General features: G+C 37.3%; 1 protein-coding gene across 13 annotated transcripts in view; it reads right to left on the minus strand.

The window, feature by feature from the left end:
• LOC103788721 (uncharacterized) overlaps positions 1–27,814 on the minus strand; it is a 682,665-nt gene that overhangs the window by 173,319 nt on the left and 481,532 nt on the right. For all 13 annotated transcript variants that reach the window (XR_013528873.1, XR_013528871.1, XR_013528864.1 and 10 more), the window contains one exon: positions 25,267–25,389. The gene's annotated coding sequence lies outside the window, so the exon portion shown is untranslated. The remainder of the gene's footprint in view (positions 1–25,266; positions 25,390–27,814) is intronic.

Below are 27,814 nucleotides of genomic sequence, written 5' to 3' on the forward strand. Positions count from 1 at the left end.
TGTATGCTTATAAAATATTACATATGAATTTAATCTGTTTGGATTTTAATAAACACGTGGAAATCTTTTTCTGATTATAAAAAAAAGGAATAGTTTAAAGAAAAAAAAAGAATTATTATGCTTGCTTTATAAAGTTATACATATTATATAATATATAATTTACATGTAAATTTTCTAAAAGATGAAATTTACAATTAAGAAAAAATTAGGCAAAGTAAGTACCTTAGCAGGAAACTCATAAAAGGATATATTAATGATGAATACATTTTTAGAATCTGAACTTACTGAAACAAGTAAAGGAATATATATTATTTTACTTATCAAATTAGTAAAGACTTACAGGGACAAAGAAAAACTTGATGCTAGTAAGGACAAGACAGGAAGTTTTATATAGTGGTGATGGGTCAATAAATTGTCTTAATATTTAGAAAAACATTTTGATAATAGGTATCAACATTTTTTAAGATCCATTCTTTTTTTTGTTTTTGAGACGGAGTCTTGCTCTGTCACCCAGGCTGGAGTGCAGTGGCGCAATCTCAGCTCACTGCAACCTCCGTGTCCCGGGTTTAGGGGATTCTCCTGACTCATCCTCCCAAGTAGCAGAGACTACAGGCAGGTGCCACCACACCTGGCTAATTTTTATATTTTTAGTACAGACAGGGTTTCATCATGTTAGCCAGGATGGTTTCGATCTCCTGACCTTGTGAACTGCCCACCTCGGCCTCCCAAAGTGCTGGGATTACAGGCATGAGCCACCATGCCATTCTTTTAACTCTTTTAAACTTTAATCCCTTTGGTTAAAATAATTGCAAGGAAACAAAATAAATGATATATGCAAATTAATATTAATATCTGTATTAATTACAAGAGAAAGAAAAAGAATACCATGATATACATGCCTATATAAATAGTACATATCAAAAGGTATTTGCCACCATTAAAGTGAGTTTAATAAATAGTGTTAGTTTAATGTATATTGAGAAGCACACGTGAATGTAAAATATGTCTTCTGTGTATGTATGAATATATAAGAAAAAGTAGAATCGTTTCAATTATGAAGAAACAAATACATATACAAAACACTAGAACAAAGTAAGTGCAATATTAACAATGGTTGCCTCGGAGTGGTGGGATTATGGTTGCTTTATTCTATCCTTATTTATCTTGTTTTGTAATTCAAAAAAATTCACCCTAAGGACATAATCCTTAGAAAATCAGAAATAAAATAGCAAAAGAGCAAACAACCATTTAAAAATATCTGAGGTTTCTACAGAACCTTTCATTTAATGTGTGTTATTAAGCCAAGGAAGGTATTATATGGTAATTATCCCAATAGAATATTAATCAAGATATCTGGATTTTAATCCTTGTTCTGACAGTTTCTAGCAGTGTGACTTTGCTCTCACCTATTTACTGATTGTTTGATAATAGAGGATTTATTTAATTCCTCAGAGCTTCAGTTTTCACATCTTTAAAAGGATTATAATGAGTATTTCACAGGATTGTTGGAAGGATTAAATAACTTTAAAAGGGAAAGCACCAAGCAACGTGCCTGACACCCTCTAGGTTTTTCCATCAATGTTTGTTGAAGGTAAAACAGCTGGGTGGTTCCAACATTGGAAATTACATTTTTTTAAGTATAGAAACAACGTTACTTCACAGTTCTGGGTCATAATCTCCTACCAGACAAAAGATTCTCCTAAAAATATCTGTGCTTCTGGGCAGTAACCAACTCAATGGAACAATGCCAATGAGAATATTAGTACTGTGTGAAACCTTTCTTCCTTTTATTTTCTTTTAGCCTCCTTTATATTGTTGTTTCTTTTATTTGGAGAATGACTTTTCAGCCTAAATTATTCTCCAGGATTTGTTCTTTTATTTGTTTATATAGTAATTAACAGTGATTCATTCCACATTTGAAAGGATATTGTTCTATGCATTAGGTTCATATGAAAACTATTTTTCTTCAAAGAGGAGGAACAAAAAATAAAGACGAGGGACATCTGTAGTCAATTCCGGAAAATGATAGACATTTTGGACATAGTAGTTCCAAAAAACTGCAAAGCAGAAATTAATCCCACTGCCTGTGGAGTTCTGAGGATGCGCAGGGCAGCAGATCTCATTTAGAATCCTCCTTTGCCATCTATTAAGAAGTGAGCATGGCAGAGCTGGCCATGGGGGAGGCTTTTTGATTCTCAATTCCTCTGAACATTGTCAGTGTTTAATCAATAGCTAGTCCGGGCATCATTAAACATGTGCTCTCAGTTCGAGGTCCTCTGATCGGGATGGTTGAGGGAATTGCTCAGTTTTGCTGTAAAGTGCAAAAAGGGTGCCTACATTCAGCTCAGCCTACTTAAAAGAGATACAATTTTAAACTGTATCACCTCAAATAAGACCTGCTTTAATGGGTCATATGGAATATCAATTATTCTTGCTCTCATAATTTTTGCTTCCAATGTAAGATGTATCCTACTGAATTTGAGATTCTGCACTTATTAATGTATGCTTGCTACAAGGAGAAGGGTTAGCAAATATGTCAGTCACTGGAATGAAGGAAGCCTACTCCTCCACATTTTAAATTTTGTAGTTCAATGATTCCATACAAGTTTAAATTCCTTGTACCATGGGCTTAATCAACTGTGTAACAAAGGCAGGGCTGTCTGTTTCAACACTGTAGAGTAAGGCTACAGAGGCCTCATACACAATTTTTCTTCCTAGTTCGAATCCACTGTTATGATATGTATGTGGTACGGCACTTAGCAAAAGCTTCACTAGTCTCATGGAAATACTAAGAGATGAAATAGTGTAGTTCTTACACCATGGGGTCTCATAAAAGTTATAATGAGAAACAAGAATTATTATTAAATCATTTTCTTTTAAAAATAAAACCAGATTGAAATTGGACTGTTTTAAACTTAAAGAATTTTTAAAATGTGAGTTGCAGGAATCAGGTCATTCTCCACAGACAAAGGAGGACTAATTAATTGGCTCAGTATAAAAATACATTTACATTTTCCCCCTGAATCTAGGAGATACATCGAAATCTTAAACATTTTTTCTGACATACAATATAGAAAATGTTAGAAGCAGAAAATCAGTCAACGTATTCCATTGCAATTATTAAAAGTTTGAGTAACATACTATATTCACTTCTAATTCACTTCTAAAATAAATGAATGTGGGCAAGGGATTATGCTCAAGCAGAACAGACCAAGGCACCTTTCATGATATTGATTTATAATCTATGAATCTCATTTGGTAAGAGCCAATGTGATGAAGGTTTTAGCAAGTTCAAAATCATACAATATAAAACTTTGAAATCAAATTTTAAACCATGTCAAATATAAATAAGCCATGGAACCCATTTTTTATTATTAATCATTGGGTTATGATTAAATAATGTAGCAAAGTTTTAGAACCTGCACTTTGGATTCAAGTTCAAAATTATTGTGTTGACTTTGATAAAGCTAATTTTAAATTTTTGTGAAAAAAATTTATAAAATTTCATATGGTCTATATAAAACTTTTTTTGTAAAATAAAATGTTTATGGCTAAGCTTGCATAGGGAAAGGACTGCAGTTTCTTGGCACTCAGTCCTTGATTATTATCATTATCCAAAGTGCCAGAATCTTTCACTAGTTCCATCTGAATGCAATAATCTCTTTTTCTATATATACCTAACTCATTTTCACACAACATTACGACACACTGCAACACTTTTAACGCAACCCTTTATATCTTAATTGGTGTCTTTCCCTTCCTTAAAAAGCTTTAACAATAAAATCCAAACCACCTACTTTTACATAGGCATAGTTTTTGCTTGCTTGTTTGTTTTAGCACAACTGGATTCAATTGGTTATCTGTGCTCCAAAGACATATTCAGTATCTACCACTTACAAGCTGAGTGACTTTGGCATGTTATTTAAACTTGCTATGTCCCATTTTTTTTCGCAATGATAAAATGGTGACAATATCCCTCACCTCATAGGGTTTCATAAAGTTTCAATGAAACAGTAGATGTAATGTGCTTAACACTGTGCTCCCACAGATAGCAAGTGCTCCATAAATATTAGCCATTGTTATCATTTAAGAACATTCCCACGTTCACACAGCTAGCAGGTGCAAAGCTAGGATTCTAACTTAGAGTTTCTCGGTGCCAAGGCTTATGATCTTTCTGCTATGCACCTGTATATCGAATGTCTTAAGGGAGATTTGGATGGATGCTGGCTCCCATTCAGTTCACAGTCAAATCCTCTAACACAGACCTGTTGTGCAGAATTTCTGTATTGTTGATTGAAGTGAAAGCCTCAAGATTTACACATCAGACACTGGGGAGACAAGGTTGACATTCCATTGTGAAAGCTTAAGATTCAGACTTGTATTCCTGCTCAGATAGAAGGCCAACCCACTGCAGTCCAGCCAAAACAGTGGGAGAATCTACAGAATGAGCCAACTTTTTATTTTCCAAGAGGAAACAGAGAATCTTCACAAACTCCCAACTTTGGATAAAATAAGACTTACATTACCATCTCATGTAGCCTGGAAGAGAGGATTTTAACGAAGATTGCATTGCAGATGTACCCAATTGTCTACCATCTTCTTTTTTCCCTTCAAAAAGTATAAAGCACATTTGAATATACTTCCCTATGATCTGGATTTTAATCCTTGTTCTGACAGTTTCTAACAGTTTATTGATTTAAAAGCAGTAATCTGTGGGACTATCAACACAAGTCTGTGATTCCACGGCTATAATAATAACCTCTGTGTAAACCCTTTTCAATATCTTTAAAATGAAGATAATAGCATTTCACCCTTTATTTGTTGTGGGGATTTGAGATATTTTTTAAAGTTAAGGTAATTTATTATTACTAATGGACATAGCGAAATTATCTGCAAAGTACCATTATCTCAATTTTAGAATGTGAATCTCTGGGTTAAAGTTACGTCTCAAGGCAGAGTGCTTAGACCAAGTTTGCTCAACTGCTTATTAAGATGTCAACCCAACGGCTGAGCCTTGAGGAGACCTCCTCTTCCCAGGGAATGTTCCATATCCTAGCAGTCTTTGCCAACCCACACTAGCAAGCCTGCAAGGGAAGGAGATACACAGTCTTGATGGTCAGGTCAATGGTTATACTTTTTATTTGTGGCTACTGAAGAGATATTCCCTGAAAAGCTTTCAATGTCACAGTTGAAAATCTGCCACCTGCTTGTCTTTGGCTCAACTTTTAATCCTAAGTTGGGTTTATACTTACTGACACCACTTCTGCCATGCCTTTTGTATTAGTCTGATTTCACACTGCTATAAAGAACTGCCCGTGGCTGGGCAATTTATAAAGGAAAGAGGTTTGATGGACTCACAGTTCAGCATAGCTGGGGAAGCCTCAGGAAACTTGCAATCATGGCAGAAGGTGAAGGAGAAGCAAGGCACCTTCTTCTTGAGGCAGCAGGAAAGAGAATGGATGCAGGAGAAACTATCAAACACTTACAAAACCAACAGATCTTGTGAGAACTCACTCGCTATCATGAGAACACCATGGGAGAAGCCACCCCCACGATTCAATTACTTCCACTTGGTCTCTCCCTTGACATGTGGGTATTATGGGGACTATAATTCAAGATGAGGTTTAGGTAAGGACACAAAGCCTAACCATATCCTCTTTCAAACTAATTTTCAGAATTTATGTATACTGAATTAGGATCTGGTGTTCAGCCTAAACTTCTGAATGGTGGCCTCAGTCCTTTTACTTGTGTAGTATGTCCTACACCTTGCTCTTGTTTTCTGATAGAAAATGACACTCTGGACTCAAACCACAGCTTTTCCCTTGACTGTCATTAATAACCAAACATAAGTATCCTGTCTTGATTAAGTGGCCTCTCAGCACCAGGTTCTAGGCTCTGGGAAGCTGTGGTATGGTATCCGGGCTTTGTCCTCCTGTCATGCTCCATCTCTCTTGTGCCCTGGCAATGACCGAAAGACTCAGGATTTCAAAAGACCAGCATGCAAACCACCCAACCGAATAATGGGTTTATATCTTTGGTAAATATCAAGGTTTTTTTTTTTTTTTTTTTTTTTTTTTTTTGAGACAGAGTCTCACTCTGTCGCCCAGTCTGGAGTGCAGTGGCATGATCCCGGCTCACTGCAGAGTGAGTCTGGATATCTCACTCCTGGGATCAAGCAGTTCTTTTGCGTCACCCTCCTAAGTGGCTGGGATTACAGGTGTGCACCACCATGCCTGGCTAAATTTTGTCTTTCTAGTAGAGATGTTGGCCAAGATGGTCTCGAACTTGTGACTTCGTGATCTACCTGCCTTGGCGTCCCAAGGTGCTGAGATTACAGGTGTGAGCCACTGTGCCTGGCCTTGAAGTTTAAAGTATTGTTCATGATCTCACTTGTCGGTTTTTACAAGGAACCAGGTGATAAACCTAAGCTTGAATTTATTTTTATTACATTTATATTCCATTTATTTCCAAAGATGATTTGAGACAATGTGCAATCTAAAACCCATCTACAACAGAATAACTAATGCTAAGTTTAAAAGGAAGGGAAAAGTACAAAAATAAATCATTGAAGAAAACAAGAATCATGATGGGAAGTAGGGTAGAGATGACAGTTAAATTAGGAATATAGGCTAAGTAGAATAACTGAAATTAGGCCTTCAACTTAGTGCTGTGGCTCCTAGGAGCCAAAGCCATTATATAATTCCTCTTATTGAAGTAAGAGAAGATCACAAAAGAGACAATGTGCCCCTACTTTTAAACAAAGCATAACTAGTTGCAAATATCTTTATATGTTGAACACTGAATAGTCATTTAATAAAATTAAATACTTTATTTCAGTCACATTCTAGGTATTGAGATATAGAGGAGATTAAAGTCTAGTGTGAGAGACACACAAAAAGAAAGCTTTGTAACCCATTGGGAAACATCCTATATTAGAGATGTACCCTGGCTCTATGTGGTGATGTATTATATTTCACAAGTGCTGTCCTGACCTAGTTTTCAATCATGGCTAAAAATCTCAATTCCCTTTCACAGGCAGTTTGCTAAGCTGTCACCCCCAACTACTTCCCTTGGTGGAAATCTAACATTCCTGGGTTGCAACACATAGATACCCAACTGCCAGAGTTTCCTGAATTATATCAGTAGTGTTGGGCTTGTGGAATTATTCTCAATCCTCAGATAGATAGTGAGCCTACCCCTTCCTTGCTTACCATACATAAGCTGCCTCCTAGCTCTAGCTTGCTGTTACCCTAGTCTTTGGTATAACTCAACGTGTAGCCCTGCATGGCAGCTCTCTCTCATTTGGAGCTGTATGTGCTAATAAGCTAACAAGCTCTGATTTTCATCTACCTGAGTGTCTTTATATTGTGCCCTGGCATCAAAATAATATTTAAATTTTTAAAACAGGTGGAAAATTTGGTTTTAATTATGTAAATAGATCTGGGAAGTCTTCTCAGGAGAGGTGAGATTCCAAAGTAAGCTTTGAAACACAAGTAGAAGTTAGGGACAAAGAAGTAGAGAAAGGGAGAACTTGAGAGAAGGGAAAATGTTGGTGTGCATCAAACTGGATGTCAGATGTGGAAGCAGTAGGTGTTTGGCAGATAGAACACTAAGAGGAAAAGTGTAAGGAATGTGGATCCTCTGAGGGAGCTCCACATTTTCTGCGTGTTTGAGCCTGTAGTATAAAGTGTGGAGTAGAAACTTGTTCTGTGTGACAGAAGTAACCAGAAGTCAGACTCCGAATCATTTTGTAAGCCATAGTAAGGGTTTGGGGTGAATTCTAAAAGCAATGTAGAAACAATAGGAGGTGTTAAGAATAGGAAAATAATTTTTAAATTACATCTTTGGCTCTGGAAGTAGTTTAGATAATGAATTAAATGGACTAAGTATGGACAATAACACTCGTTAAGAGGCAATTGCAATAAACATTTTTGTAAGAGATTACAAGGGCCTTAGTGTAAACAGTCATAGTGGAGATAGCTCTTTGGGGAGTGTATGGAAGAAGAGCCCATTGGTATTACAGGAGAAGTAGATGTGTAAAGTCAGAGAAAGGAGAAGCCATGGCACTAATCTATTCATGAAGGCAGAGACCTTATGACCTAATCACCTCTCGAAGGTCCTATCTCCAAGTACCATTACACTGGTAAGTAAATTTGAACATGAATTTTGGCAGAGACATTCATAGTGACTCCTCGTGGACTACACTGGCCTGGAGATTAAGTGGCCTGAGGTCCTGCCACTCACTAGGAAAAAGAAACACAAGAGAAGAGAAAAGTTGGGAGCAGGTGGGAATGGAGATACGCTGAATTTTTAACCCACTAAGTTTTCCTTGCTAAGGGGACATCCTCAAGAAGATGCTCAGGCAGTGACTGAATCTGTGGGTCAACAGACAAGGAGAAAGATTTGATTTAGTAATATTGATTTAGACATCATTTCCTGCTAGCTACTTGTAGTAGGTAAAACTTTGCAAGTGGAAGAGATTACACAGGAGGGAGAAAAGAAAGAGCCAAATTCAGAACACTGAAAACCATTAAGATTTTGAGGATGAGTGGAGGAAAAAGACTCCATGAAAGAAGATACACTATCACAGAAATGGAAAGGAACCAAAAGAAAGTTGTGTTCTACAATCCAAGAAAGAGAAAATATCAAGAAGGAAGGTGCTATGGTTCGAATGTCTCTGCCAAAATTCATGTTGAAATTTAATTGCCAATGTAATGGTATTGGGAGATGGGACTTTCAAGAGATGATTGGGTTATATGGTCTCTGCCTTTATGAATAGATTGACACCATTAAAACCATAGAGGGGGCTTCTGATAAAAGGTTAAGTTTGGCCCCCACTTACTCTCTGCCTCATGTGCCCACTTCTGCCTTCTGCCACGGGATGGCCATTGCTACATTGCCATGCTCCTGAACTTTCTAGCCTCCAGAATTGTGAGCCAAATACATTTCTGTTCTTTATAAATTATACCATCTCTGGTGTCATGTTATAGCAGCAGAAAACAGACTGTGATAGAAGGCAAGATCATTACTTTCAGGATATTAAGCAAAATAAGGTATAAAAAGTATTCCTTGAATTTAACAGTGGATAATTTACTGATAACCTTGGCAAAACTAGTTTTAGAGAGAATTTTTAAGATAGGGAGAAAGAAGGATGTAATGGAGCCGTGTTCTAAGGAGGAAAGAAGATGAGAGCCTATCCAGAGGTAGGAAGATTAGCCTGAAATTACAGCAGAGCACTTTTTCCTCAGAGTGAAGAGCAAAGTAGGCAGAGCTTAGAGTTAATTTCAAAGTTCTGGGTGTGAGTAAAAGTTGGGAGGTACCTTAGCTAAAAATCACTATTTTCTCTGCCAAACAAATATGTGTATTGAGTAATGGATTATGAAATCACTGAATTTTCCCCCAGCCCCCCCAAAAAGATGTCTCTATGACTTGTGTCAGAATAATTCAAACTCCGAAATCATGTTATTCTTTTCTTATCAGTAGCTAGAAGCTATACTGGGATACTAAATTTGGATTTAAGTTTTCTGCACATATCTGCTATTTGTAAGCACTTTTTGCTTCTGCTTCTTTTAGATGTAGTCAATACTATTTTATGTTTAAAGTCTTTTTGCACTTTGTATCCTGAAAAAATGCATAAGCTTCCTGTAGCTCACTGCCTCCAGTGCTTTTGGAAAAAGGGAGATATAAATCTTCAACCTATATAAATCTTCAACCTAGTGATAAATGAGAATGGGAGTATGTCACTATATAGCCAAAACATAATTGTGAGTATTCCTCTAAAACTCCAAAAAGTATCAAAAATGTAAAGGAAAGTGAGGATTTTTAAAACAGTCAAGATTGTATGCTTTAAAAATCTACTGTCTTGGTCTGTTTTGCTGCCATAACAAACTACTAAAGACTGGGCAACTCATAAATAGTGTTCATGGTTCTAGAGGCTGAGAAGTCCAAGATCATTTTTTTTCATAGATTGTACCTTCCTGCTGTGTCCCCATATGGTGAAAGGGGCAAACAATCTCCCTAGGGCGTCATTTTTATAAAGGCACTAAAGCTATTCATGAAGATTCTACCCTGGTGATGTAATCAACTCCTAAAGGTCCCCACATTAAACTAATACTATAAACCTGAGGCTTATGGATTCAACATATGAATACTGAGGGCACAAACATTCACACCATAGCAACTATTAACAAAAATGCCTAATACAAGTAATGTGATCACCAAAGAAAGTTTATACTTGTAGTTTTTGACCCTTCGTAATTTTACTTAGTTCTATGGCTATACCCATGTTCCAAGGTATAAAACTAATACTAATAATATTACCTAATATTTTTTAAGTGATTGCTCTGTGTCAGGCACTGAACTAAAGATTTCACTTGTGGACCGACTCAAGATGGCACAGTGAGAACAACCCAGGATTGAAGCTCTCAGTGAACACGCGGAGGGTGAGTCAGGGCCGCATTTCCAGATGGATCTTTGTTGCCCACAGAATGGGGAAATTCACAGTTATAAAAGAGATGTGGGATGCCAGGGCAGAGGTTTTGGCTGGTGCAGCCGGCGGCAGGCGCGCAGTGCAGCGGCGCTCCATAGCACTCCGCACAAAGCGCACTGGTCCGGTTGCCCTGTTGAACCAGCAATCTGAGACTTGAGAGGGCAGATTGGCATATCCATCTGATTGAACAGGACTTAGATAGTGAGCCAGGCCAGGAGATTCCAGGGAAACAGCGTTTGGGCCAGTGCAGTGGGACAAACAAAACAGCGATACCAAATGCTCCAGGTGGAGAGTTTCACTGTGGGCACAGCTGAACCCAGGATGGTGCAGCTCGGTGGGGGAGGGGGGTCCACCATTACCGAGGCAATCCACCCCTACTGAGGTAAACTCCCATTGCTGATGCAGCCTGCTGTTGCCGAGGCAACCCGCCACAACAGAGAGACTCTGCTTCAGGGCGTAGCCTGTGGCAGCAGGTTGGAGACCTCAGCAGCAGGGCAGAGCCTGCAGCAATAGGGGACACCTCACACCAGAAGGGCAGAGCCTCGACAGGCAAATAGTGACTAGACTGCCTCCTAGCTGGGCACAACAGTGCAAAGGACACTCATAAAGAAAGCCCCAAGCCCCCGAGACAGAGCATCTGAGAAAAAAAGGGTTTTTTTTTATGAGTTCTGCTACAGCAGAATTAAACGCAGCAGCCTAACAGCGCTGAATGAAAAACAGAGCTCACAGCTCAGCAATTGAGCTCCTATAAAGTACAGACTGTCTCCTCAAGCAGCTCCCTGACCCCTCTATATCCAGAAGACTGACATTTGGCAGGCATCGTTCTGGGACAAAGATAGCAGAAGAAGAAACTGGTAGCATCCCTCACTGTTCTGCAGCTGCTAGAGGTGCACCACAGACAAGCAGGGCCTGGAGTGGATCTCAGCAGTGATACAGTGGAGGAGCTAGACTGGTAGAAGGAAAACCAAGTAACAGAAATACTTCATCATCAACAATCTGGGCGTCCACTCAGAGACCCAATCGAAAAGTCAGCAACTACTCAGACGACAGGTGGATAAATCCACAAAGATGGGAAGAAACCAGCGCAAAAAAGAGGAAAACACCCGAAATCAGAACACCTTGCCTCCTACAAAGGAACAAAACTCCTCACCAGCAAGGGAACAAAGCTGGACAGAGAATGACTGTGCCAAAACGACGGAATTAGACTTCAGAAGGTGGATAATGAGAAACTTTTGTGAGCTAAAAGAACATGTTCTAAATCAATGCAAAGAAACTAAGAACCTTGAAAAAAGATTTGAGGAAATGATAACAAGAATGGATAACGTAGAGAGGAATATAAATGAATTGAAGGAGCTGAAAAACACAATACGAGAACTTCGTGAAGCACGCACAAGTTTCAACAGCCGAATTGACCAAGCAGAAGAAAGACTATCAGAAGTCAAAGATCAACTCAATGAAATAAAACGAGAAACCAAGATTAGAGAAAAAATCGCAAAAAGAAATGAATAAAGTCTCCAAGAAATGTGGGACTATGTGAAGAGACCTAACCTACGTTTGATAGGTTTACCAGAATGTGATGAAGAGAATGAATCCAAGCTGGAAAATACTCTTCAGGATATAATCCAGGAAAATTTCCCCCACCTAGCAAGGCAGGCCAACACTCAAATGCAGGAAATACAGAGAACACCACAAAGATATTCCACAAGAAGAGCAACCCCAAGGCACATAATCATCAGATTCACCAGGGTTGAAATAAAGGAGAAAATACTGAGGGCAGCCAGAGAGAAAGGTCGGGTCACCCATAAAGGGAAGCCCATCAGACTCACAGCAGACCTCTTGGCAGAAACTCAACAAGCCAGAAGAGAGTGGGGGCCAATATTCAACATCCTTAAAGAAAAGAACTGGCAACTCAGAATTTCATATCCAGCCAAACTGAGCTTCAGAAGTGAAGGAAAAATAAAATCTTTGTGAACAAGCAAGTACTCAGAGATTTTGTCACCACCAGGCCTGCTTTACAGGAGCTCCTGAAAGAGGCACTACACATAGAAAGGATCAACCAGTACCAGCCATTCCAAAATCATACTAAATGGTAAAGAGCATCAACATAATAAAGAATCTACATCAACTAACGGGCAAAACAGCCAGCTAGCATCAAAATGGCAGTATCAAATCCACACATAACAATATTAACCCTAAATGTAAATGAACTAAATGCACCAATCAAAAGACACAGACTGGCACATTGGATTAAAACCCAAAACCCATCAGTGTGCTATATCCAGAAAACCCATCTCACATGCAAGGATACAGAAAGGCTCAAAATAAAGAAATGGAGGAAGATTTACCAAGCAAATGGAGAGAAAAAAAAAGCAGGAGTTGCAACTCTCATCTCTGATAAAATAGACTTTAAAGCAACAAAGATCAAAAGAGACAAAGAAGGTCATTACATAATGGTAAAAGGATCGATACAACAAGAAGAGCTAACGATCCTAAACATATATGGACCCAACACAGGAGCACCCAGATACATAAGGCAAGTTCTTAATGACTTACAAAGAGACTTAGACTCCCACACAATAATAGTTGGAGACTTTAACACTCCACTGTCAATATTAGACAGATCAACCAGACAGAAAATCAACAACGATATCCAGGGCTTGAACTCAGACCTTGAGCTAGCAAACCTGATAGACATTTACAGAACTCTCCACCCCAAATCCACAGAATATACATTCTTCTCAGCATATCACACCTACTCTAAAATTGACCACATAATTGGAGGTAAAGCACTCCTCAGAAAATGCAAAACAACTGAAATCATAAAAAACAGTCTCTCAGACCATAGTGCAATCAAGTTAGAACTCAGAATTCAGAAACCAACCCAGAACCACACAGCTTCATGGAAACTGAACAACTGGCTCTTGAATGTTGACTGGATAAACAATGAAATGAAGGCAGAAATAAAGTAGTTCTTTGAAACCAATGAGAACGAAGACACAACATGCCAGAATCTCTGGGACACATTTAAAGCAGTCTCTAGAGGAAAATATATAGCAATAAGTGCCCATATGAGGAGAATGGAGAGATCCAAAATTGACATCCTACCATCAAAATTGAAAGAGCTAGAGGAGCAAGATCAAAAAAACTCAAAACCTAGCAGAAGACAAGAAATAACTAAGATCAGTGCTGAACTGAAAGAGATAGAGACATGAAAAACCCTTCAAAAAATCAATAAATCCAAGGGCTGGTTTTTTGAAAAGATCAACAAAATAGACAGACCACTAGCTAGATTGATTAAAAAGAAAAGAGAGAACAACCAAATAGATGCAATAAAAAATGATAAAGGGGAAATCACCACAGATTCCACAGAAATTCAAACCATCATCAGAGAATATTACAAACAACTCTATGCACATAAACTAGTAAACCTGGAAGAAATGGATAAATTCCAGGACTCGTGTGTTCTCCCAAGCCTAAACCAGGAGGAAGATGAAACTATGAATGGACCAATAACAAGGTCAGAAGTCGAGGCAGCAATTAAGAGCCTACCACACAAAAAAAGCCCAGGTCCAGACGGGTTCACAGCCGAATTCTACCAGACACACAAAGAGGAGCCGGTACCATTCCTTCTGAAATTATTCCAAATAGTCCAAAAAGAGGGAATCCTTCCCAAATCATTTTATGAGACCAACATCATCCTGATACCAAAACCCGGCAGAGACCCAACAAGAAAAGAAAACTTCAGGCCAATATCCATGATGAACATAGATGCAAAAATCTTCAATAAAATATTGGCAAGCCGATTACAACAGCAAATCAAAAAACTTATCCATCATGATCAAGTAGGATTCATCCCGGGGATGCAAGGCTGGTTAAACATACGCAAGTCTATAAACGTAATTCACCACATAAACAGAACCAAAAACAAAAACCACAGGATTATCTCAATTGACACGGAGAAGGCATTCGACAAAATCCAACAGCCCTTTATGCTAAAAACCCTCAATAAACTTGGTATCGATGGAACGTATCTGAAAGTAATAGAAGCTATTTACAACAAACCAACAGCCAATATCATAGAATGGGCAAAAACTGGGAGCATTTCCTTTGAAATCTGGCACTAGACAAGGATGCTCTCTGTCACCACTTCTATTCAATATAGTACTGGAAGTTCTAGCTAGAGCAATCTGGCAAGAAAAAGAAATAAAGGGTATTCAAATAGGAAAGGTGGAAGCCAAATTGTCTCTATTTGCAGATGACACGATAGTATACCTAGAAGACCCCATTGCCTCAGCCCAAAAACTCTTGAAACTGATAAGCAAATTCAGCAAAGTCTCAGGATATAAAATCAAGGTGCAAAAATCACAAGCATTCCTATACACCATTAACAGACTTAGAGAAATCCAAATCAATAACGAACTACCATTCACAATTGCTACAAAAAGAATAAAATACCTAGGAATACAACTCACAAGGAACGTAAGGGACCTCTTCGAGGAAAACTACAAACCACTGCTCAACGAAATCAGAGAGGACACAAACAGATGGAGAAACATTCCATGTTCATGGTAGGGAAGAATTAATATCGTGAAAATGGCTATACTGCCCAAAGTAATTTACAGAGTCAATGCTATCCCCATCAAGCTACCACTGACTTTCTTCACAGACCTGGAAAAAACCACCATGAACTTCATATGGAACCAAAAGAGAGCCAGCATAGCCAAGTCAATTCTAAGCAAAAAGAACACAGCGGGGGGCATCACACTACCGGATTTCAAACTATACTACAAGGCTGGAGTATTCAAAACAGCATGGTACTGGTACCAAAACAGAGATATAGACCAGTGGAACAAAACAGAGGCATCAGAGGCAACACAGCATATCTACAACCATACAATCTTTGATAAACCTGACAAAAACAAGCAATGAGGAAAGGATTCCCTGTTTAATAAATGGTGTTGGGAAAACTGGCTAGCCATGTGCAGAAAGCAGAAACTGGACCCCTTCCTGACACCTTACACTAAAATTAACTCCAGATGATTAAAGACTTAAACATAAGACCTAACACCATAAAAACCCTAGAAGAAAATCTAGGCAAAACCATCCAGGACATAGGAGTAGGCAACGACTTCATGAACAAAACACCAAAAGCATTCGCACCAAAAGCCAAAATAGACAAATGGGACCTAATCAAACTCCACAGCTTCTGCACGGCAAAAGAAACAGTCACTAGAGTGAATCGGCAACCAACAGAATGGGAAAAAGTTTTTCAGTTTACCTATCTGACAAAGGGCTGATATCCAGAATTTACAAAGAACTCAAACAGATTTACAGGAAAAAAACAAACAAGCCCATTCAAAAATGGGCAAAGGATATGAACAGACACTTTACGAAAGAAGACATACATGAGGCCAACAATCATATGAAAAAATGCTCATCGTCACTGGTCATCAGAGAGATGCAAATCAAAACCACATTGAGATACCATCTCATGCCAGTTAGAATGGTGATCATTAAAAAATCTGGAGACCACAGATGCTGGAGAGGCTGTGGAGAAAAAGGAACACTTTTACACTGTTGGTGGGAGTGTAAATTAGTTCAACCCTTGTGGAAGACAGTGTGGCGATTCCTCAAGGCCTTAGAAATAGAAATTCCATTTGACCCAGCAATCCCATTACTGGGTATATATCCAAAGGACTATAAATCGTTCTAGTATAAGGACACATGCACATGAATGTTCATTGCAGCACTGTTTACAATAGCAAAGACCTGGAATCAACCCAAATGCCCATTGATGATAGACTGGATTGGGAAAATGTGGCACATATACACCATGGAATATTATGCAGCAATCAGAAATGATGAGTTTGTGTCCTTTGTAGGGAGATGGATGAATCTGGAGAACATCATTCTCAGCAAACTGACACAAGAACAGAAAATGAAATACTGCATATTCTCACTCATAGGCGGGTGATGAAAAATGAGAACACATGGACACAGGGAAGGGAGTACTAAACACTGGGGTCTATTGGGGGGAATGGGGTGGGCCAGCGGGTGGGGGAGCTGGGGAGGGATAGCCTGGGGAGAAATGCTAAATATGGGTGAAGGGGAGAAAGGAAGCAAAACACGCTGCCATGTGTGTACCTATGTAACTGTCTTGCATGTTCTGCACATGTACCGCAAAACCTAAAATGCAATAAAAAATAAAAAATAAATAATACAAAAAAAAAGATTTCACTTGTATTGTTACTTTTCCTCAACTGTCCCCTTACATACGAATAAACTGAGCTATTAAGCAGTTATGTCATTGGCTCACAGTCGAACAGCTTGTATATATACAAAATACATGGCAAACTTGATCATCGGAGGAATGATAAAGCCACAATGAGAAATCATCTCACCCTAGTTAAAATGGCTTTTATTCAAAAGCAGGCAGTACAAATGCTGGTGAAGATATGGAGAAAAGGGAACCCTTGTGCACTGACGGTGGAAGTGTAAATTCATACTACCATTATGGAGAACAGTTTGGACGTTCCTCAAAACACTAAAAAGTGAACTACCATATGATCCAGCAATCCCTCTGCTAGTGTATACCCAAAGTAGAGGAAATCAGCATACCAAAGAAATAGCTGCACTCCTATATTTATTGCGGCCCTGTTTACAATAGCTAAGATTTGAAAGCAACATAAATGTCCATCAACAGATGAATAGATAAAGAAAATGTGATACATATACATTGTGAAGTGCTCGTAAGCCATAAAAAGGATGAGATCCAGTCGTTTGCAACAATTTGGATAGAACTGGAGACCACAGTGTTACCTGAAATAAACCAGGCACAGAAAGACAAACATTGCATGTTCTCACTTATCTGTGGGATCTATAACTCAAAACAATTGAACTCATAGACATAGAGAGGAAAAGGATGGTTACCAGAGGCTGGGAAGGGTAGAGCAGGGCTGAGGAGGGGAGTTGGGAATGGGTAGTACAGAAAGAATGAATAAGACCTAGTATTTGATAGCACAACAGGGTGACTAGTTGATATTAACATAACAGCACATGTTTAAACAATTTAAAGAGCATAATTGGATTGTTTGTAACTCAAAGGATAAATGGTTGAGAGGATGGATGCCCATTCTCCATGATGTGCTTATTTCATATTGCATGTCTGTATTAAAACATCTTATGTACCCCATAAATACATACACCTACTATGTAACCATGAAAATTAAAAAATAAAAAAACTAAAAATAAATAAATAAAAACCATATGGTAAAGTTAACATTGTTACTCTGAAAGCTGCAGTGGGGGGTACTTTTCCCCAAGATATACTGTTTTAGAGTAGCATCATTTTTCTCTCAATCCTAAATTCCTTGGTATATTTTCATAAAGGAATAATTTTAAGCCAAACTCTTGGATTTCTAGTGGCACACAATGAAGAATCTCTCATGCTCAGTGTCTCTGTACTGACTGGGTGTTCAGGTTGTGAGAAAATAATGTAGGAATAGACACATATATCATTAGTCTAAGCCACCTTTTATTGAGCACTCACTGTGTGTCAGTTAGCACTGTATCTCTTCACATGTAAGTTTATGCTATATGGCAGGTATTCTATAATGCACTATGAAATTAGGAGACACAGAAAACAAAATTAAATAGCGCTTACTATGAGGGTTTTATCATTTAATACAAAATATTTTCTAAAACAAACTAGAAAAATATCTTAAAATTTATTCTGAAGGAAGATACGTAAAGATACTTTCCATGTAAAGAGAAAGAAGGCCAAAAAGGCAATTACCCACTGTGGAGACCACTATGCAAACATTTGACTATTCTGTTTTGTTGTACTCTCCAATACAGAAGATGGAGTTCATCATACTGCAAAGACATTCCTCATCACTCTCCAGTTCTTTTAAGAACTCATATTTGTTCACTTTTAATTCTAGAGCCCACTTCCAATCTTCCCCATTCCCTATGAGTGACCATTATAGTATGTTACATATATTCTTCTTTATAAGATATGTGCTCTTGCACAATGTACAATACTAATTTTTGTGAATAATTATCCTGATTTTAGTAGACATAAATATTTACATAGACACAGAGCTAAAGGTGATATGGACTCTGAAAATCAGTGACACTGAGTAACTGGGCCAAGATCACACAACTCTTACGTGACATAGTCAGATTCAAACCTCAGTCTGTCTTTTTTTTTTTTTTTTTTTTTTAATTTGGAGGTAGTTGTATTTTATTTTATTTTATTTTTTTAATTTTTTATTGGATTATAGGTTTTGGGGTACATGAGCAGAGCATGCAAGACAGTTGCGTAGGTACACACATGGCAGTGTGCTTTCTTTTCTTCTCCCCTTCACCCACATCTGTCTTTATCTAAAATGGTCAATCTTACCCTCATGAGTCTGCAAACTGTACAAAAACTATAGAAAAAAAGGGACGATATCTTAATGTGTTCATGAAACTCAAGTAGTCGTAAAAAGTTACCGAACTAGGTTAACATTCAAGGCTCTGGATGAAAAACTTAAGCTGATGATTTTCCCTAAGGCCAAAGATTGAGGATAAGACGGGCAGAAAAAAAGCGTTCCTTAAATTCAACTTTTGGGAATTAAATTTATCATCTACCACACAAAGTGCTTAATCTTGAGAGGGTGATGAATCTGATAATGATGGAGAGATGCCATCAATCTGACAAACTAAACAATTTTTTTAACCTGACATGGCCCTATTCAGACATCAGCTGTCATCTAAAATGAATTCTGTTTCTAATTTGTCTTCATAAATAATGAAACTAATTGAAAGGTAGTTACAATGAAAGTCTTTAACCTCTTTCATATCCTATCTGAGGGCAATCTCTTTGCATTCCCTGGAAAGAATCCTTCCTCTTATCAAATAAAACTTAGACATCAGTGATCAGAACACTGAGATCAAAAACAAAAGAACCCATTGTGTGAAGACCACCACATCTAATAGTTTTCTCAATCTTTTTTTTTTAATTAGCATTATTTTAACATGTAAAACTCATAAAACTCTGATATAAGAAAATTTATTCAAGCTCAAAGTTTTAGTAAGGACATCTTTATTTTAATCAAGCTCTTGTTTGTACATCTACCCTATCCTTGCCACCCAACTTCTGCTTAATTATCATTAAAGTATCACCATTGACAGCAGCATGTCACCCACTTGACCGCAAATAAAATATCTAAAACCTTTAGATTATATTTTCTGGTTATCTTTCTTCTTCTTTTTTTTTTCACTTAGTGAAACTAGAAAGGGGTCACTGGGTTTTGTTGTGCAATGGATAGTACATTGGTCTCCTAAACTGGGACCATTGAACAAAAAAGGATCCTGATCATTCTCTGCAACTGGAAATAAAGAATCTTGTATCATAGACTGAAGTGCTATGCAGACATCAGATTCCATTTGTTTATTTATGAATGCAGATGTTAATAAACCTATGTACTGAAGCCATGAAAGAACAGTGAGAGAACTATGCAAGCATTAAAACTTCGAATCATTTAATTATTTCATCCCTCTGGGAAGGCCAATTTCAGCAAACACATCAAGGGAAGAACGTGATTATGAATGGAGATCTGAAATGAGCCTGTTTCACAAGGTTGTTATTAAAAATAAAAATTCAAGAAAGATTTTGTGAGGGATATTAAATTATAGTCAAACCTTACAAGTTACTTAAAATGCAAATTACACAGTTAAATACTGAAAATATGGGTAAAATAAATTATTTTGGCATATAGCCCCTGGATTTTAAAAAAATAGCCTCTAATAATAAAAGCAGTTTAGTCTACATTATCAATACTTCTTATATTTAGCTATATCTACTAACCCCTGCCTCTTAACCACGAAAAAATCAACAGTTGACAGCTATCAAAAGACAATATATTTTGTAATGAGAATATCAGCAATGTTCCAAAAGCTAGAAATACTGGAACAACTTTGAGTTTTCCCTAACAAGCAAATCCATCTGGGTGAAGTCCTTTTATGTTTTATATTCAAACAGATTATATTTAAGTAATACAGTATGCATGGGAATATGCTAAGTATTTTCCAAGTATTTACTTATGTATAAAAATAGAAGAGCAAAATGGAGATAGACTAGAGGAACGGTGAATACAGGAGAACAGAGGAGAGACACAGATGATAGCTCCAAGTCAGAATCCTGGTAACTGGAGTGAAAGTACAGAGAAGCAGCAATTGAAAAGTGAAAATTGCACTGTCATGAACTCAAAAGGAGAATTTAGAAAAACTAGTGGTTAACAGCTATCGAGAAGCGAATGAAAAAGATTCCACTTGAAGTTGACAATTAAAGGGTCATCAGTGTCTTTCATTTAGTCTGAAGCCCAATTATACATTTATAAGTCTACATATTATGAAGTGTTATTAAACCAACACAAATAAAATTGCTTGATGTTTCAGATAAGAGAGAATGCCTTTGGTTGTTGTAACCAGAGAAGGCTTTACAGGTCATATGACATGGAATATAGTAAGCGTAGTTTTGATAGACAGAGACTTGGGGGTGAGATAATTTCTATGTTAAGAGTAAAGCAAAGTGCAGAAGCCGAAGAGGGCATGGCTTACTCAGAGAACCGAGGTTTTGTTGGAGCATCTCAGAAAGGTAGGAGAGAAGTAATAAGATTGCACTGACAATAATGATAAAAAGTAGATTTATTTCTTCAATAGATGTCATAAAAATACATTGTTTTAACCCTTATCTGTGTTTACTAAAATGTAATGTAAGAATTTCTTTTAGCAGTGCCTTCATGGTTTATCTTAGTTTTTTCAAACATAGTGAACACACAAGACAGGCAGATCCCTTGAGGCCAGGAGTCTAAGACCAGCCTGGTGAATATGGTGAAACCTCATCTCTACTAAAAATACAAAAAAATTAGCCAGGCATAGTGCTGCATATCTGCAGTCCCACATGCTGAGGAGGCTGAGGCAGGAGAACCACTTGAGCCCAGGAAAGGGAGGTTGCAGTGAGCAAAGATCGCACCATTGCACTCCAACTTGGGTAACAGAGAGAGAAAGAGAGACTCTCTTAAAAAAAAAAAAATTGAACAAAAGTTTCTTGAGGTCATAGGATCAGGAGTGAGATTAGTCAGGTTTTCCTGAAGACTACATTTTTCTTTCTCACAGTAATTTACTTACTTGATCTTTCTCCCTCAGATTTTCTATCTCTAAGATAGGAAATTGGGCTATCATAATTCTTGGTTCCCTTCTAGATATTATTCTATAATATGGAAAACAGTATAGTCACAAAAGCACCAAAGTATTTTTTTTCAAAAAAACATGGAAGTTATTCATTATTATTAAACTAGATCACAAAATGCTCACACTGCTTTTATGTTTGCATTCTACAGAATCTGTTATTTCCACAAATTTAAAAATAATATTAGAGCTCTATAAAATAGTTATGCATGATTCAGTAGAATTTATAGTAATAAAATTAGCAGATGATTTATAATGAACTAGTAATTTTAGAAACTCAGTAAAATTGCAACACCTTAGTGATGAAGTAGTTTTAAGCCCATTTGTCCAATTTATGTTTTGCACAGGAGGAAGCCAGGGTGCAGAGAGATTAAATGACTTGCTTAAGGTCACATGCCAACTTGAATTTTATTGTGCCACAGTCCCCAGACCACATAGATGAGATTCAGAGTTCACTAATCTGAACATAAATTTCTCTGTCTTTTTGATGATGGCTAAAATATATTTTCCATCTTTTATACTGTTGGTCTCCACATAAAGGGAAATTTTAAAATCTAAAAATTATTTCCTAATATACATGTTAAGAGAGAACACCAGTAGCGAAGCAAATGTGACAACAATTCCACTCTTGTATGCTTCCCCATGCTGTGTCTGCACTTTCCATCAACAAGTGCAGCGACTTTCACTTGCAATGATGCTCCTCACATGGAAGGCATCCCCCCAGGCTGGTTTTCCTGATGCTGTATTTCAGGAGAGATGACAGTGACTCAGGAGCTGTGCTTCTCAAGGACAGGGACTGAGGCTCCTAGCCTTGAATCCCCTTATAAAGGAAGCTCTTGAGAGAAGCATTCCCTGCACAGCATCAGACAATATGACAGTATGGTGAGACAGTATCATGAAATAACAATGTTATGAGATCCTTCTCCTATATACTTCTTAGGAGGTGACATCATTAACAAAAATATATGTGGGGCATTTTGGGGGTACCATAGACATTTTAAAGAATCTGAAGAAAGGACTTTACCTCCAAAGCAATGACACATTCCAAAAATTTGCATACAAATCCATAGGTTCAAACTGAGGTCCACTAAACCAAGATCCCAGATTTATTAGGATCTCATTCTATCAACAGTCCAACAAATACTGGGAATCCATTGTACCAGCAGTCCAAGCTACTTGTATGGTGAGCCCCATGCCCTGTGCACTCATACTTCCTGCCACCTTAGCCAGCTGCCACAGACTCCTTCCCTTATACTACTCTGCACTGTTGGATTGTTCTGACAGAGTCTGACTAGTCAGCACTGCACACACACCACAACAAGAGCACACCCTGGGAAAGGAGAGCCTTTTGAAATGAAGTCATCTGAAGGTCTGTAAGTGTCTGGGCATGGGGAGTTTACTTTATTGTAGTTTTGATTAAGAGAAAGTATAAAAAGCACCAGAGGCTCGAACTCAAAAAGTCATACTATCTCATCCTCTGACTAATAAATAGAATAGGGAAAAGAAAAGAAGGAAAGGAGGAGAAAAGAAATGGAGGCACTTAATTTCAAGTACTCTAATGTGGCAAAAATCACAAGATTTCATAACTTTACCTTCTTTTCTGTGACTCTACCATGGAATCACAATAAACTTCCATCTACTATAATCTCTTATTAAACACCAAATACCATATTCAGCTTTCTGCTGGATAAAAATCTCAAAGGGAAAGTAAGATAATTCAATGTGTTTTTTTTTTTTTTTTTTTTTTTTTTAAGAAATACCACTATTAGTGGAGAGCAGTTTGGAGAGCTCTCAAATAACTAAAAATAGAACTACCATTAAACCCAGCAATCCCATTACTGGGTATACACCCAAAGGAAGCTAAATTCCCCAACCAAAAAGATATGTTCACTCGAATATTCATCATGGCGCTACTAACAATAGCAAAGACATGAAATCAAACTAGGCGCCCATCAGTGGTGTACTGGATTAAGAAAATGTGGTACATAAACACTATGGAGTACTATGCAGCCATGAAAAATAACAAAACCATGTTGTTTGCAGCAACATGGATATAGTTGGAGGCCATTATCCTAAGTGATTAATACAGAAACAGAGAACCAAATACATGTATTTTTCACTTATAAGTGGGAGCTGAATATTGAATGCACTTGGACATAAAGATGGAAACAATAGACCTGGGGGACTACTTGTTGAGAGGAAGGGTTGAAAAACTACATATTGAGTACTATGCTCACTGCCTGAGTGATGGAATCAATTGCACCCCAAACCTCAGCATCCCACAATATTCCCATGTAACAAACCTGCACATGTGCCCCTTAAATCTAAAATAAAAGTTGATACTTCAAAAATAAAGTTAAAAAATACCCTTTTTAACAAGATAGCCCAGAATACAGCTAATGTGAAAGTTAATTATCTGCAATAAACCCTTTCTTTCAGAACAAATAAGCAAGTAGTTACTGTCCCTAATCTTACACATTATTTATGTTTCAATACAAAGTGCTCAGGTTGTTCTTGGGCTCTCTTTAACAAGACTGCTGTAAATGTAAGCTGTGTCAGCTGAAATTCTTAAGACCATCTTTTGAAACCAAAATTTCAGTGTACACAAGTGGAAAAGGCATCAAAATTTTTTCAAGGGTCAAGTGATGAACTAGTTAACAAACCCTGTAAAAGAAAAGCCAGCAATTAAATTGTGCCGTACAAAGTGCTACTTTTTAAATATAAATATTTTCAAAATGGACCTGGGAATGAAGTTGGAATGCATTTGTATGTGATCTGAGGATCATCATTCAATGAAAAATGACCTGTATGTAAATGACTTCAGTTACAACAACAAGGAACATTTACAAGTCATACAGGAAACAGCATTTTTAAGGTTTAATGTTTTTTCTGCTTATGAAAGTCACATAGGCTCATTTTAAGAAATTTAGAAAATTCAGAAACATACAGAGAAGACAAAAAATAATAATCCTACTACCATCAAATAGTATCCAAGAAGTTTTCATGAACATACAGAATTTCAGATTTCATGTGTGTGGTTTTCACTGTGCTTGAACAGTCCCAATATCCTTGGCATATAATCTGCTATAATTTTTCTGGGGCTTGAATTCTAATTATAAATCTGGTTCTGAGTCCAGTTCTATCTACTCTGAAATGAGTGACATTGTTGCTGGTAATTATAAGGGCTCAGCATCTTCACTTTATTCTAGTTCTATACTGTGCTTGTATAGAAGCAACAACTAACAGATTTATACTCAACTGTATATGGCAGAAATTATATGCTATAGAAATAGTCACATATTTGGGGATTCAAGGTTTGCTTGTGAATGTTAATTTCTATATCTCCTTCCCCATTTTTTGTCTTCTAGTCTTTTAATAGCAAAATATCTTAAAAAAAAAAAAACCTAAAGGATAGAATTGTACTGAAAACTGTTAGCTTCTATAGATGTTTTTACAATAGAAAAACCTTTCCTTCCTGCCCCTACATAGGCAGGTCGATTTTCATTGAAAACAGCTTCAAGCTGGTTCTAATATTTACTCACTTATGCAGGTGCGTTCGTCAGCATGCAGTCTCTATCCCGTATCACATTCACAGTGGAAGCTGCCCAGAGTGTTAATACAGCGCTGCTGGCAGCCTCCATTCACTGTCGCACATTCATCAACATCTAGAGGAGGAAGACAGATGGTCAGGATTACAATGTCATTCCAATGTCAGCTTGGAAGAAGTGGCACAATATTTCTTTGATACACAGTATGTGTTATATTGTACAAAGGCACCATCTCTGTTGATACAAATCTTTGCTTGTTTGATCCATTTTGCTTCATCATGTAAACAAGAAAATGTACATAGAAACTTTACTGAGCTTTTTAAATCCCATCAATGATGAGCATAGGGATTGCTCATAATTTTCCATCCTTCAAATATTGGTTAATTAGACAGATCTGAGATACAGGTATTTCCTTGGGGAAGGAAAATTGGAAGGGAGAAATTACAATAAGCCACTCTATTAGGAGCACACACTAGTAACTATAAACACCTATAATGATCTGGCACTGCTGAATAAAGCCAGTAATAGAGTCAAGACCTTGAATCTCCTTCTCATGTGCTATAATGGACATCAGGGTAGAGATAGTGAAATTAAAATGAAACCACAGTTTGATGTTCTTAAAAATATACATTTGGGTCATTGATTTAGCTTCTTTCTTCTCACTCAAGATGTCATATTCTGAAACACCATGTTTATATGAGTGGTTACTTTAATTTTAGAAAAAAAAAAAAAACAGAAAGAGGGCCAGGTTTATGATCACCTATGTCTTATGATCAGCCAAGGTCATGATAAATGAATGTAATGTTCATCTTCTGTTAGAAAAGAAAAATCAATTTCTCTCTCAGAAGCTACGCTTCCTTGTTCCCTTTGTAATCAGTACTTGTGTATCTAAAATCACAAAAAGAAGATATCCCAAACTTAGGAAGGTATTTTCAGGTAGCTGGTGGATAAAGAAATTCTAAATGTTCTTGTTTGGGGATTTATTTTTAAATAAAAACCTGTGGCTTTTGACAAGTTTCAAAGAAATAATCATCTTTCAGAGAGATGGAAATTTAGCATAGGAAAGCATGTATCTAATGCATAGAATGCCCTTCTTTTTCCTGCCCCCAATCTCAGATATTCCAGCAAGAATATTGGAAATGAATATTCTTAACTAAAATATAGTCACTCTCCTAGACAATCAGCATTACAACAAGCAACATCAATTCCACAGGGCAAGATCCTTACTCAAGAAGACAACAAAATAAAGAAGCACTACTATTGCAGTGACTCATCATAGCACCTTTTCAGGCTAAAATCCTATGATCTGTAATGAGTGCTTTGTAAAAACTAGAGAATATGACCCGAGGGAAGCAAAAGAGTTTTCTTTTACTTGGCATTGTGTTTTTTAATCAAAGAGACAAAACATATACAAAGAGGATATTAAGTCATCAAATAAGTGCCATATCTAAACTACTAATTCTCTATATTTTACAAATTTTATACAATTTAGTATTTTCTTTCAAAAAGATATTTGATGTAATGCCTGATTTTTAAAAAGAATCTTATTTTAAAGATAAGAATGATTGTCCTTTCAAAATGCTAGGAGTTTTATTATGTTTTGAGTCTGCAATAACCAACCTGTAGGTCTTTTTCTTTCTTTTTTTTATTATAGCTTAAGTTCTGGGATACATGTGCAGAACGTGTAGTTTCATTACATAGGTATACATGTGCCGTGGTGTTCTGCTGCACCCATCAATCTGGATCTGCATTAGGAATTTCTCCTAATACTATCTCTCCCCTAGATCCCCAGCCCACAACAGGCCCTGGTGTCCCTGTGTCCATGTGTTCCCATTGTTTAACTCCCATTTATGAGTGAGAAAATGCAGTGTTTGGTTTTCTGTTCCCAGGTTAGTTTTTTGAGAATGATGGTTTCCAGCTTCATCCACGTCCCTGCAAAGGACATGAACTAATGGTTTTTTTATGGCTGCATAGTATTCCATGGTGTATATGTGCCATATTTACTTTATCCAGTCTATCATTGAGGGGCATTTGGAACCAATCTCTAGGTCTTTTTCTTATAAACTAATGTTAAAACAGAATTCTCTATTTGTACTTGTGTTTTTATGTGGGGCTCAATATTTATGCTAGCTAATTGTTTATTTTTCTGACTTTAGGGTATTATTCTGTGGAGTTAAGATATAACTTTTTATTTTTTTGAGATGAAGTCTCCCTCTGTTGCCCAGGCTGGAGTGCAGTGATGAGATCTCGGGTCACTGCAACCTCTGCATCCTGGCCGTGGGCTGAGCTAGACAAAAATATTTTAGTCATATCTATGTTCTCACTTTTTACAAGAAAAAATTATCCAGGTGTGACTTATGTAATGAAAAGGAATTTTAAAGAAAACAATATATTCTGACCACCTCCCTCGACCCACCCACCAAACTTCAATCGTTTTCTGACAAAAGAAACAAAGTTAGTGAAAATAAGAAAAATCATTTAGTCCATTCCAAAGTTAAGAGTGGGCACAGATTTTGAGAATGAGCTTTCTTTTTAGTAAGTT

The sequence above is a fragment of the Callithrix jacchus genome, chromosome 17 (assembly GCF_049354715.1).
Source record: "Callithrix jacchus isolate 240 chromosome 17, calJac240_pri, whole genome shotgun sequence".
Taxonomy (NCBI): Eukaryota; Metazoa; Chordata; class Mammalia; order Primates; family Cebidae; genus Callithrix; species Callithrix jacchus.